This window comes from Onychostoma macrolepis, chromosome 14 (assembly GCF_012432095.1).
Source record: "Onychostoma macrolepis isolate SWU-2019 chromosome 14, ASM1243209v1, whole genome shotgun sequence".
NCBI classification, from domain to species: domain Eukaryota; kingdom Metazoa; phylum Chordata; class Actinopteri; order Cypriniformes; family Cyprinidae; genus Onychostoma; species Onychostoma macrolepis.
The window spans coordinates 7308248-7323149 of NC_081168.1; positions in this window are offsets into that span (position 1 = coordinate 7308248).

Here is a 14902-nt window from a genome sequence, read left to right on the forward strand (position 1 = left end):
TATTTTACAGTTTGAATTTAAAAATGTCTTAGTGCACTGTAAAAAAATAAAAAAATAAAAAAAGTTTTAAATTTTAAGTCAACCAGCTTCAGCAGATTTTTGAGTTTTCTCAACTTGTTGTTTTAAGTTCATACAACAAAAATGTGAGAATTTTTTTTTTTTTACAGTGTGGATTTGTTTCTTACAAACACACAACTATTCACTTCACAAATTAATGGACTGCAGTCATATTGTGGATTATTGTGATGTTTTTATCAGCTGTTTGGCCTCTCACTCTGGCGGCACCCATTCACTCCAGAGGATCCATTGACGAGCAAGTGATTTAATGTCAAATTTCTCAGAATCTGTTCTGATAAATAAACAACTCATCTACCTCTTGGATGGCTTGAGGGAGTACATTTTCAGCAGTTCAAATCAATATTTCATTTTCATTAATTTACTTATTTGTTAAGCAGTCATGTAATTAGCTGCATAATTGAAAGTACCAATCTGCATCACCATCCTGATCAACCTATTTGGGTTTATTTTGCTATAAATACTAGGTTTTGGCTTGTAAAGACCTGCACTTAACATTATGTCTTATATTTTATGCACTATATGGGCCCATTTTCTACCACACAGGATACAACAGTTAAAAAAGAACATCAAATGTGATTGGTCAGCGTTCCAAGAGTTCTGATATAGACCTTAAGCATCAGAGAAACAAGCTCGCAGCCATCTTTAGAGTTTTATAGCATCACTGTTGAAGAATAATTAGCTGGCGAAGTGGATTTATGTATTCTAGAGTTAACGAAAGTTATCATGAACATTGTAATGTTTCAAAGTGGATGTCATATCCAATTAGCCTGACTACGTCAGACTTCGTACTTCCGCTCAATTTCAGTTCGCTTCTGTACTCAGTCTGATATAGCAAACCAGCTCCCAGATTATCTCCGGCTCCGCACCAGCCGGCCAACCAACGAACAGAGGGCGGGCTGAGAGCCGTGACGTAGACACTAAGCGCCGAATTTAAGATTGTAGTTTAGGTGAGGGAAATCTAAAACGACAGCGGACATGGAGACACTGGATGCTATTCACTCTGTTGTGGAGAATATTCCTGGCATTTGCCAACTCAAGCCCGAACAAGAAAAGAAGAGTGGTTCACATTTTGAATAGAGGTGATGTTGTGGCCCTACTCCCGACAGGTTTTGGGAAAAGTTTAATTAATTTAATTTATCTTGGATGCGTAGATTTACTTCACATAATTTGCAAAAGTCTTTCACAGCCATCTTCACTCCGGTATTTTGCTCGATGGTTTTGTTTTTGCTGCATACCTGTGTTTACAGCGGAAGTTCGAGGCGACTGAGCCGGCGCATAACATATGTTATAACCAAACGTTATGTGATTGGCTTACGGGTACACCCCCCCCCCCCCTCTCTGTATGTGAGAGAAAGCAACGGCTAGTCGTGCGCCTTCACACTAGAGTTTATGGTACGTCAAATACAGCTACACTGAGCATCCATTCAGATGAACTGAAAATTTTAATTCTAATAATATAATATAGTAACGACACATTTTATTGTCAGTAACGGTAACGGCGTTGTAACGGGGGAAACAGTAATTCGTTTGATTACTCGTTACTGAAAAAAATAACGCCGTTAGTAACGCCGTTTATTAATAACGCCGTTATTCCCATCACTGGCTGTGTCTTTATTTGGAACTATTTGGTGGAGCAAAACCATACAAAGTAACTAGCAATACTGTGGCTAAAATGTAAATTATTTGATATCACACTCACAATTGTGCTGTTTTTTGTTTTTTTTTAATACATAGGGCTGTCGTGTCTAAACTGACTTGACTACTTTTGTGTTTGGTAATGATTATTAGGGTAGTGGTTTTATTTGTGGCTGACGGATTGATCCGAGTTTATAAGTGGCTAAGATAAATTACTGAAAGAAAAGAAAATCTATCATGATATAATAACTGGAGAATTGCTAATAAAATACTGTTAAAGATGTTATCAGATTGCTGTGAAATGTAAGTATGTGGTGACAAACAGTATTGCTACACGAACATGGCCTTACAGAGCGGGGGAGTTTCTCTTACAGTCTTTCCAACTCTCTCCCAAAGGGCAAGATCTGTCAGCTGTGTCTTTTATCTTTTTCTCTCTTTTAGGGCTTGGTCTGGGCTAGATATGGTGTATTTTCATGTATTTTTCATCAGAAGGGACTGATGTAATGCTTCCACATGGTGGTATGGCATGGTGATAACTTGATAAATTCTGGGTAATGTTTTTGCTGTTGTTGTTTTTCATAGATAAATCGTGTAAGTGACTCATCTATTCACACCAGTCGTCAGGGACTCTTGTTAGCCAGTTTAAATGAACAAATGATATTATCTTTTGAAGTTCTGGCTTTCATGAAGAATTTTGTTCAAACACTACAGAAGTTGATATACTAGAGTAGAAATCTCTTACATCAGCTAGTGTATTTGTGAATCATTATATAATATGAAATCAACATGTTTATATGAAATTGAATATTTAAAATTTGTTTCATACTAATGTATATTGAAGGTACATGTCACACAGTCACCAGCGGAACCAGCCTCCTACACACGCTCACTCTCACCTGATTACTGATCACCCGCACCTGCACCCGCTTACCGGCACCACATTTAAGCACACTCCACTCACTCACTCATCGGCTAGTCTCAAGGTAGCAAGCTAGTCTCTGGTTGCTGTCTACCTGTTGTCGCCGGTCTGCCGGTCAAGGAAGGAGGGCCCAGATAAGACTCTTTATATTGCTTCCACTGATGTTTGAGTTACTATTTACCCGAAAGCATGATCTTTTGAGTTGTGAATAAAATACTTACCTGCATGCCAGAACCCTCTTGTCTGCCTGCTTGACCAGACTGTTACAGTACATTAATTACTTTAATTGATAATAATACTGTTGCACCATGGATATATGATAGATAAATCTGTTTCCTTTTCAACCATGAATTACTTCACTAGGCTAATGTGATTCAGTGTAAAAATAGCCAGAATGTCTCACTTCATCTTTGACATGTAACACAATGCATGATGATAAAATGACATCTGATGTTGAATAATGTCTTACAGATGATTGCGTTTTCACTGTTGACAGGAACATGCTAAAGATTATCTGTCTTCCCATTACAATCCATGCATTTAGGCCTTTCATCCAAAGTCAAGGAGCAAAATAAATAATGATGAAGACACACCATCTGTCTCTTGTGAAGCTGCTACACTCCTTCCAAACAATAGTATGCAACACATAAATTCACTAAAGAAAATTTTCCATGAGCTTCCATTTATGCATCTGACACTTCACACACAAAAAAAATATATGCTAGTATTTTTATGCCCACAGACAGTGACTCACCGGTGATTCATTCAATTCATTGCATGCTCCATTTCCACTATGCATTATGTTTTATCAAAAGGTGATTTTGTGCAATTTTTTTTTTGTACTTCATTTCTTTCCGACCTCAGAGGAAGCAGGAAAAAAAAAATAGCAGCCCTGATGTAGAGAAGCCTTTGATTTCTAAAGGAACTCTGAGGACTAACTGCACATATGCAAAATGAACAAATATCTATGGTCATCAGAAGTCAAATATATTTTCTAATGATGCATCAAGATGTTGTTTCGAGAGTTCTAATGGCAGGGAAGGAAACTGTGTACTGTCAAGAGACTTTATCATACCATCTGTTGTTTTTATTTTCATGTGTGATCATCATTACAAAGAGCTGTTTGATTGCTGCATGATATTTTTATTTGTTTATGGATTGCTGGTCACCTGGTATTAAAGTGATAATCTATTCTAAAGGAATTAATCATGCATTAATCACTTCCACAAGGGATGGACAATGACACTGGGAGTCTCTTCACTATAGTGCTTTATTTAAATGATGTTTCAGATCTCTGTGAACAAAACAGCTGAATAATCACAACATGTGGTGCCTTTCCGATCAGGTCTGAAAAACTCAATCAATCCCTAATGATTGCTTTAGCTGATGCAAAGTGAAACTCACATGGTTAGAAGTCCTTCCAAATAATAATTTCAGAATTACTTCTATAGCCGTATTAAGCTCTAAGAACTTTATAGAAGTGGCTTTTTATAATAAACCCATGCAACAGAGCAGATAAATCCATACATGTGTCTTTCCTGACTCTGATACTAAAGAGGCCAGTCTTAGATCTTTCCACAACTTGGCTCTCCTTAGTTTTATAAAATGATATTACGTTTCTCGTTGGATGACATGGAAACTGAAAAATTAGTGCGCAAATGGTAGATCAGGTTCGTATGGAAGCCTGTTTCTGCCACAAGATTTAAAAAAAAAAAAGTAAAAATTAATTGTTTAATATTTTAATTAATAATTTTTTTTAATCTCACAATTCAGACTTTTTTCTCGCAACTTTGTCACAGTTCAAATTTTTTCTCGCAGTTCTCAATTTGCGAAATTAAAAGTTTGAATTGCTAGATATAAAGTTTTAAGTGTGAGAGAAACTCAAAATTGTGGGGGAAAACAATTGTGAGATGTAAACTCAGAATTCTGAGAAAAAAGTTATAATTATGAGTTTACAACTCAGAATTTCAGGAAAAAGTCCAAACTGTAAAATAGTCACAATTTTTATTTTTATTCCATATAGCAGAAACAGGCTTCCATAGAGGAACCATTTGAATCTGCAAAGTACGTGTGTTAAACAGGATTTTCTTTAACCTCTTCCAGAAAACTAGTACCGTCTACATAGGGCTTTAGTATGCTGGCCACATCTTAGCTAATTTGAAGTTTGAAAATTACTCTTTTAAGAACACACAAGAGGATCCGTTTACATTTGGATGTTCTGCACACTCCTCCTTTACCTAGGGGCACTTCACCTCTGTGTTCATGTGTCTGAATTAATGAAGTTTCAGGGTTATATTGGCACGCTGACATAATCTGTAGTCACATAATGTAGAATAAAGCCAAAAACAATTACACGCATGGATGACTCATAATACGTTTATAACTCAAAATAATTTCATTACCCCCCTCCTCTTTTTTACACGATTTCACACTTCATTGTGCGGTATTAAATGATAACAATGGCACACATTAAATACAATGTCTTTCTTCTCTCAGTGTAACTATTATCATTATTATTAGCCAATTACTACAGTGCCTGTTTTCTAATTCATAACAGCTAAGCTATTAATGGCCTCACCAGCTGTTCTGTTATTTCACTGTAATCTGAAACTAAAGCTAAATCCATTTTTTTCCATGATGTCTTTTGTCATCTAGAACTGTCTGCTAATTAGGACGGCTATTATTCATTACCATCCGGAATCTCGTGCGTTTCCGCCAAAACCCTTCCAATGTATTTCTGTCTAAAGAACATATGGCTTTTATTTTTCTCTCCCCTCCAATCTACATATAGAGGTTCTCCTGTGGAACCTTTCAGGAGTCATGCCCCTTGAAATACAATAAACCTAAATACCTCCGCTAACCTTAGTACCTGTCTGTGGAACCTCCAGACAATGACGGATGAAAGCCTCCCTATCTGAACAACTGGAGGAGCTTCCTGAGGTGCGCTTTCCACCCTGCACTGATAGACACTTTCATTAAGTCTCTGTCCATACATCTTTTGTCACTGGAGGACAATGACAAAGAACCAAACTGATACAATATTCTCCTTTCTATTTCTGTGCCAGCCACAGAAACGACTAGTACTGCCACTCATTAAGCCACCGACTAACTAATATCCGTGTAATGTTTCAAAATAGTTAAAGATTAATAAATATAATATTAGTGTTGCATTCACTGTTTTGAAGCATTGAGATTCATTATGTTCTGGCTTATCTTGTGTTGAAGAGGCTGCGGTTTAATCATCGTTTCTGTGCACACGGCCAGCAGGACCAAGGACACCGATAAGGTTAATAACAAACTTGATGTGCTATTAGTGTCGTGTTTTCTGACAGATCCTAATAGAAAATGAGTAGCTTAATTGATCTGAAATCTTGTTGGTAATTAGGCTTTTCATGACTGTGAATATCTGTGATGCAATATGTTCCTATAATGTTGGATTGTGCAGGTCTCTGTTGCAATTAACAAGTTACAGGAGCTATTACAAGATGGCAAGTTGAGATTCACTTCTAAAAATGTACAGTTTTTTACACTCAGAAGACTTTGTGTTATAATTTTCACCCCTTTTTGGTCTTAGGTTTCCTTTTGTTGATTTTTTAAAACTCTTTTTTTACGTCTTTCTTTCTGTTCTTCTTCAATTTTGTCTTTAAGTAAAATCTAAAAAGTTTGATTCTGATTGAAGAGTGTCATACAGTGGGGCAAAAAAGTATTTAGTCAGCCACCAATTGTGCAAGTTCTCCCACTTAAAAAGATGAGAGAGGCCTGTAATTTTCATCATAGGTATACCTCAACTATGAGAGACAAAATGAGAAAAAAAATCCAGAAAATCACATTGTAGGATTTTTAAAGAATTAATTGGTAAATTCCTCGGTAAAATAAGTATTTGGTCACCTACAAACAAGCAAGATTTCTGGCTCTCACAGACCTGTAACTTCTTTAAGAGGCTCCTCTGTCCTCCACTCGTTACCTGTATTAATGGCATCTGTTTGAACTCGTTATCAGTATAAAAGACACCTGTCCACAACCTCAAACAGTCCAACTCCAAACTCCACCATGGCCAAGACCAAAGAGCTGTCAAAGGACACCAGAAACAAAATTGTAGACCTGCACCAGGCTGGGAAGACTGAATCTGCAATAGGTAAGCAGCTTGGTGTGAAGAAATCAACTGTGGGAGCAATTATTAGAAAATGGAAGACATACAAGACCACTGATAATCTCCCTCGATCTGGGGCTCCACGCAAGATCTCACCCCGTGGGGTCAAAATGATCACCAAAAGTAACAAAGGCTACCATCAGTAACACACTGCGCCGCCAGGGACTCAAATCCTGCAGTGCCAGACGTGTCCCCCTGCTTAAGCCAGTACATGTCCGGGCCCGTCTGAAGTTTGCTAGAGAGCATTTGGATGATCCAGAAGAGGATTGGGAGAATGTCATATGGTCAGATGAAAACAAAATAGAACTTTTTGGTAAAAACCCAACTTGTCGTGTTTGGAGGAGAAAGAATGCTGAGTTGCATCCAAAGAACACCATACCTACTGTGAAGCATGGGGGTGGAAACATCATGCTTTGGGGCTGTTTTTCTGCAAAGGGACCAGGACGACTGATCCGTGTAAACGAAAGAATGAATGGGGCCATGTATCGTGAGATTTTGAGTGAAAACCTCCTTCCATCAGCAAGGGCATTGAAGATGAAACGTGGCTGGGTCTTTCAGCACGACAATGATCCCAAACACACCACGAAGGAGTGGCTTCGTAAGAAGCATTTCAAGGTCCTGGAGTGGCCTAGCCAGTCTCCAGATCTCAACCCCATCGAAAATCTTTGGAGTCCGTGTTGCCCAGCGACAGCCCCAAAACATTACTGCTCTAGAGGAGATCTGCATGGAGGAATGGGCCAAAATACCAGCAACAGTGTGTGAAAACCTTGTGAAGACTTACAGAAAACGTTTGACCTCTGTCATTGCCAACAAAGGGTATATAACAAAGTATTGAGATGAAATTTTGTTATTGACCAAATACTTATTTACCACCATAATTTGCAAATAAATTCTTTAAAAATCCTACAATGTGATTTTCTGGATTTTCTTTTCTCATTTTGTCTCTCATAGTTGAGGTATACCTATGATGAAAATTACAGGCCTCTCTCATCTTTTTAAGTGGGAGAACTTGCACAATTGGTGGCTGACTAAATACTTTTTTGCCCCACTGTATGTTTCTAATATATTTCTAGCCTTTCACTGCAGCATCACTTTCATGGGATTTGAAGTCAAAATTTACCTCATTTACTGGACTCATAATGCATTTATGAGTGTTCCTGAACTGATAATGCATTTCGGGAAAAAAATATCTGAAATATATCATTAAAATGTAACTTGCTCTGCCTCTGAAATGACTTTATTATCAACCCTGTTCCCTCCAACCGTCTTTCATGCAGAGACCATTTTTTCACAATAATTAATTTCTGATAAATAAAAACAAACACATTTATGTATTTATGCTTATAATAAAACAGATTTTAAATGATCCAACTTAGAGAAGCCAAAACAGTGCAGAAACAAAGAAGCAATCCATCACTGGAAGATCGAAACCACATACTTTATTTATAGTCTTTTTGCAAAATCACCTAAACTGATGGAGCAGCTTTTAAATTAAACTCAGGGTGTGAAAGGTATGTTTTTAATACATAAATATGTGCTGTTTATCTGAATGAGGAAAGAATATTGTTGACAGTGCATAATTTAAATTATGGTGATATCTAAGCTGAGCTGAAGTATATAAAGTTTAGAAGTAAACATCAAGCACTTTTTCCATTAAATTCCTGGAACTGTTTAAGAGCAATGTATTTTCTTGTTTGTTAGATGCATAAAAAGATTAATTGAATTTTGTGTCAGTAAGTACTAAAACAAATGTTGACATAAAATGCAAAGATTAAAAAATCTCACATTTATGTCAATTACATGTTCTCAACAATTTATTATATCTTATTTTCTAATAATAATAAATAAATCAGTTTATGTCAATAAATATGGCTCCAAGCATGTGCTATATCACTAACACAATATCACTATCATCTGTTGTGAAAAAAAGTTGATTTGAGAGGCATCATTTAGCAAGCGAGTTGCTATAACACTGCAGTTCAGTTCTGGTAAGAACTCAAAGGTTTAATCTTGCTACTCCTGAGAGAAAAGCTATTTTGTACAGTAGTTTAATAACACTTCCCTGGCAAGCTCAAGTGGTGTTACAAAGTGTCCATGCTTCATGCATCACACTAAAACCCTGTTCTTTTCGTGTTAATGGTGCCAAACAGATGCCAGAAGTGTCACATTTCACCTCACTTCTCCCTTTACCTCGGAGACACTGTGGAGGCAAAAATGGTGCGTCAACCTGAGACTTTGTGACATTTGACAAATGCTTACAGAGGCTTGGATTACCACTTCAGCAACTAGCCAGATAACCAGTCCCCATGGCGCTGCCTAGTTAACTCCTTAATGTGACATGACATTGTTCCAGTAAACTGCATCTAATTCCTGTCTGGAGCTGGTCTAAGCCTCAAAACAACTTCTGAGCTTGCAAAAGCTTTTTACTTTAACTGGATTTACATCCAACAAGTCCAGGTGGTTGTCCTTCTGATCTGCTTAGAGTTCGCAAGCCCTAGATTAGCACTGAAGAAGATTTGCATTTAGTCTACATTTGTAGGGAAGAAGAATTAGTTGGTATTTAATGTAACTTAATTTCATTTTATGTTTACACTTTTGTTTGTCATATAGACACATACTGTACCTGTGGAAGCCAATTTCACACTCAGAAAAATAAATAAAAATGTCTCATAACTGAGACTTCATTTCTCCCAATTATGACTTTATTTCTCATTATGTTGACTCTTGCAGTGTGACTATTTCTTTTTTTAGTTTCACACTTTTCATTTTACTCTGAGACAGAAACAGGTCTCACGTTTCACATACCTGGTTACGTGGTCAAAATAATTTCCACAAAGCATTTAATTCTTATTATAGGCATAAGAAACTTTGTGATTATGAGAAATCATGTGTAACTTTTGAAAAATATGCAGTTTCATTTTGAATGTCAGCACTAAGAATTCAACTGGAAAGTTTTCAATTTGCAACACTGGAACATTTCATAATGTCAGAAAAACATTTGAGGCCCAGGAGACTTTTGAGTCAAATGAAAATTCTCCAATGCTACAAAGCCATTAGCTTTCATGCTTCCGTTTGTGTATGATTTATTGCCCTGCGACAGATGCTTGAATCATTTTCAGCTTTGACAATGAACAGGTTTACAACTACAAACACTTCAAATGTATAGAAATCATCAGTCGTGTTACTTTTGGACAAGTCTTTATATGGTTTTCATGAAGCAGAATGCATAAAACGATGATATTTGTAATACAGATTGATGTAATATATTGCATTTCAGGTAAACTAGGTTAGAGAATGTTGTTAAAGTTGCATCAAATAGGCCTATATGTACATAATCCCAGCATACAGACACAGTCAAGATGCTCCAGCTATATTGTCAATGCCTACAATATCTGTTCACTGTGTAGTCAGATATGATATACTGTATTCGTTTAACATGCAGCCTGCATTGTGTTGGAAAAGCAACGTCCTCTGATATCTGAGCATGATGGATGTTTTTGTGCTCTTTTTGCTAGTTTTGTCTTCAGAAGTCATACAGTGTATTTCAGTGCACGCACAGGGTCACCTTCCGTTAATGCTAAGTGACAAGGTGATTTTAATGGCCACATACACAGAACTAATGAAACACAAGAAGGCAAAGCAGCGTGGGCAGCTTCCCTTTGTTAGACACGCTGTAATCTGTCAGAGAGTGACAAACCTCCTGAAGGCATGACATAATAACTTTACCCTTGAACTACAGACACATGCATTCTTTCAGACGTTTGTATATGCTGTTACTGATTCGAAGTGAGCACGCCAATACGAAGTTGGCGGGATCATCAATATTATCCAGTGGAAATGGAATCCAGGGACACCTCAGTAAAAGTCAGTGTCTCAATGTGTAAAGGACTCCATACACCTGAGAACAGGCACAAATTGATATTGTAAAAAGGAAAAACCTTAAAAAAGTGCATCATTCTATGATGATGTTGTGTATGCAACAGCTTTGATTTTTGAGGTGAACAGTAAAGTGCTGTCTGTGGCACTATATGAAATTATGTGTATGTCATTGCACTTCAGTTTCAGTTTGCATTGCAAACCTAATCTACGATGTTTTACCCAGTGGAAATATGAACATTGAGGCTAGTTTTCACACCTTTCACTCAAGTGAATAAATCTCAGGGAAGTCCATTTCTGTATAAAGATAAACATCAAAGTCTTGCCAAAATAAAAAAAAGAAAATCTAGCCACAATTGTTAAACACAAAACATCAAATATTCTAATAAGTGCATTCTAATAAGTATTTTTTCCCCCCCGCAATATATAGGGACGAGTAGGATTTTTTAATGTTTTTTTGAGGGGAAAAGCCTCTAATTCTCACCAGGGCTACATTTGTTTGCTCAATATTATATTATAATATTATATTAATAACTGTAATATGTGACCCAGGACGACAAAACCGGTATTAAGTGTCTTTTTTCTAAATTGAGATTTATACATCACCTGAAAGCTGAATAAAAGCTTTCCATTGATGTATGGTTTGTTAGGATCGGACAATATTTGGCTGAGATACAACTATTTGAAAATCTGGAATCTGAGGGTGCAAAAAAATATAAATATTGAGAAAAACGCCTTTAAAGTTGTCCAAATTAAGTTCTTAGCAATGCATATTACTAATCAAAAATTAAGTTTTGATACATTTACGGTAATAAGCTAATGTTTTTTGGCATAAAATAAAAATCGATAATTTTGACCTATACAATGTATTTTTGGCTATTGCTACAAATATACCCCAGCGACTTAAGACTGGTTTTGTGCTCCAGGGTCACATATTGTCTAATATTGTTACAGTTTAAATAACCATAGCCTCATAAACTATTACTCATAATCTGTCTTGTCACATGATCCTTCAGAAATCATTCTGATTTGCTGCTCAAGAAACATTTATTATTTTTTATCAGTGTAGAAAAAGTAGATTCTTTTTCCATTCATCTTCATTTTAGCTTGTTTGCCTTCCTGAGAGGCAGAAATCAGCTCTCCCTTGGGTCAAACTGAAATCTGCAGTCAAATTCATTAATTAATGTGAGTTTTACAGTACAAATCCAGCGTATACAGAGTGAAATGCATCACGTTGTGTTTGTGTTTTGATGTAACAGCCCATTAGGTGGGTGCAGCCCTGACTCTGGAGATAAGTTCTATCAGGGGGCATAATCACTGGGAAGTGTTTAATTAATTGAGGATTCTCAGCTGGCTGAGCAACCAGTCTGCTTTTATCTCCTGTTTGTGAAAGGCTCATAACTCAAACTCCACTCTGTGCTTCATTCACCGCTCTGCAGGGGGCTGTGCTTGTATTTTAAAGCTGTTTCCACAGGAACCTGAATGTTTATAACCAATAACAGAAATGCTCGGATTTTGTGATGCATACAGATGGTTGCTCATATTCTATATTTTTATAGGTAAACAGGACGCTAGTGGTTCTAAACGGGTTATCACAAAATTAAACATAATTATTTTTTTTTAAATTAGGGGTATCCAGTATGTACACTGCTTTATTCAGCACAATAAACTATGTTACCTGGTATTAAATGTTTTGGTCTGAGAAATGATCACTCAATTTATCATCATTCTAGTTGGGCAAGAATATTTTCTTTCATTATTATTGCTTCCTCTTTTAACACGTTAACTTTACACCTTTAGGTAAGCAATTCATAGTCTGATTCCTCTGTGGCTTAAAAAACACAACATTTCAACACAGTTTATATTCCCTATCTCCTGACAGCATACTCTGAGGGCTGTTAACCAATCCGCTTTAGCCAAAGTTGAGATTGTGTTTTTTTTTTTTTTTTGGACCCCCTTTTGGTGGATTAGCAATGCTCTCTCTCTGTAATGGAAACCGAGGCTGGTGCTAGCATGGTCAGTTTGGTGAGATTGGATTAGTTTTGCTGAACAAGCTGATCTGTCACTTTGAGAAAACACTTTTTCATGGCTTGAGAAATGCACAGAAATCAGCATTGTGTTGAAGGCAGCCAGTGGTAAGCACCTCATCATTGCCTGAGATGGGAGAAGAGGTGGATCGGTGCAAATCAATTAAAAAGGTACAGAAAATTTTTTAGTGTGGTGATGGTGTGATGGATAAAGATCCAAAAGTCCTATCTAGAGGTTGATTTTAATACATGCGTTATAAATAATACATGGTTTTCTATTTTTAAATGCTTTTTATTTTTCTTATTAGTTTATGGCTAGTTTATGGTTTTCTCAGTTAAAATTGGCTTCGAAATTAAAAAACATATAATTTCATTGTCCTTATATTAAATATTCATATTGATAAATTTATAAATTGCTACATTTAGTAAATCATTTTGTCTCCTTGAATATTTTCATGATGTTGCTTGAACAATGTTTTTGTGATCTAAACAGGATTATACTGCCTCCTGTTGGATATACTGAATCATTTCATCTGAAGTGAATGCTTGTTATTTTAGAAAGCCTTCCTCTTTCTTTCTTTCTTTCTTTCTGACAAGTTTAGTTTTCCTTTTAATGTCTATGCTAAGTAGCCCCAAAAAAAAAAAAAAAAAATCACAGCCGTGAAAATGGGAAGCCATTAATTAACTAATATGTAACCAGGTGTATGGAAACCCATTTCCTCCACATAAGGGAAAAATCATGCTAAGTCATATTAAAGAAGAAAAAGAAAAAAAACGAAATTATTAGAGAGAGAAGTCGAAAGTATCAATTATCAGAAATGATCAGTCATAGGCCTAACTATGAGATTTAAAAAGTCGAAAGTGACATAAAAAGACGAAAATTACGAGTTAGAAAACCATAGTTATGTTATTATTTAAAGTCGTGATTTTGACTTTTTAAGTCATAATTCTTACTTTTTAATAATTATAATTATAATTAATAATTATAATTTACCAATGATTTTTTCACCATGTTTTTATGTGGCGGAAATTGGCTTCCATAAATTGTTGAGACGCTTAGGGGACATTCTACCAGAAACGTACATTTCCACTTGTAAAAATCTTGGGGGAAAAAATATCTTATTATTAAATCTGAGTGTTGAGTCATATGGAGGACATGTTAAACTATGAGAAACACATATTGTGCCATCTCAGCATGTTTTTATGATTGAATAAAATACATTTTTATACGCATTTCACCCATAAAATGTCAGGCCACCAAATGTTTACTCCCACCTTCATCTACACAGTTAAAGAGAGTCATTCATTCATCAATATTTCCTCAAATAGTAAAATTTTTATATCATAATTTCCTGTGTGACAAAACTGACATTGGCGTGACAGGACTGATGGTGCTGTGACAGGACTGACTTTATGGATTTCTTTGATGCAGAAAAAGTTATGTTTTTGTTTGTTTGTTTGTTTGATTTGACAAAATGTAAAACATAATACAAAAAAGTCCAAAAAGACTCGTTCATACACATTTCAAAACTGTCGAGGATAGAATACACAAAAAAGCCTTTGACTTATTTCCATTGTGGTCTTCGGTATTTAAAAAAATGGACGAACAAATCATGCTGTTCTGTATTAATGAGGAGGGCTATTTCATCTCCTGTTGCGGCTGCTCCGTCCTGATTGTGTTTTTATTGTTCTTTATTTATTTTTTTTATTTTATAAACCTATTTTTCACAGGTTTTCTCTGTCAGGGCTGCGGTCTCCAGTGTAGATCTGACCTGATTACAGGGGAGCTGATTTTGTGTGTGTGTGAGAACATCACAACCATACCTTTTGAAAAGGTACTGCCCCAGTGACAGCTTTTGTACCTTTATTTCTGAGAGTGTACACAACTCATTTTGTGTTCTTACGTTTTGATAAGCATTCCTGTTTTAAATTATTATTATAATCTTAATGTTAATGTAAAATTAGACTGGTAAAGTTACTGTCACACAACCATGTAGGTCTACTTTGGTTGAGGACGAGGACAAAGACAGGATTTGTAATTTTCAAAAGTGTTTTTAATAAAGAAAAAAATATCTGAGAACCTAATGAATGACATATTCATTTACAGAACAACTCACAGAATTTTTTTGGATTAAATACTTTTTATTCACTGTAAGCAGTCAAGGACAGATAATGTACTTGTAGAATGTCCCTTAGACAGCAGGAAATAAACTCGTG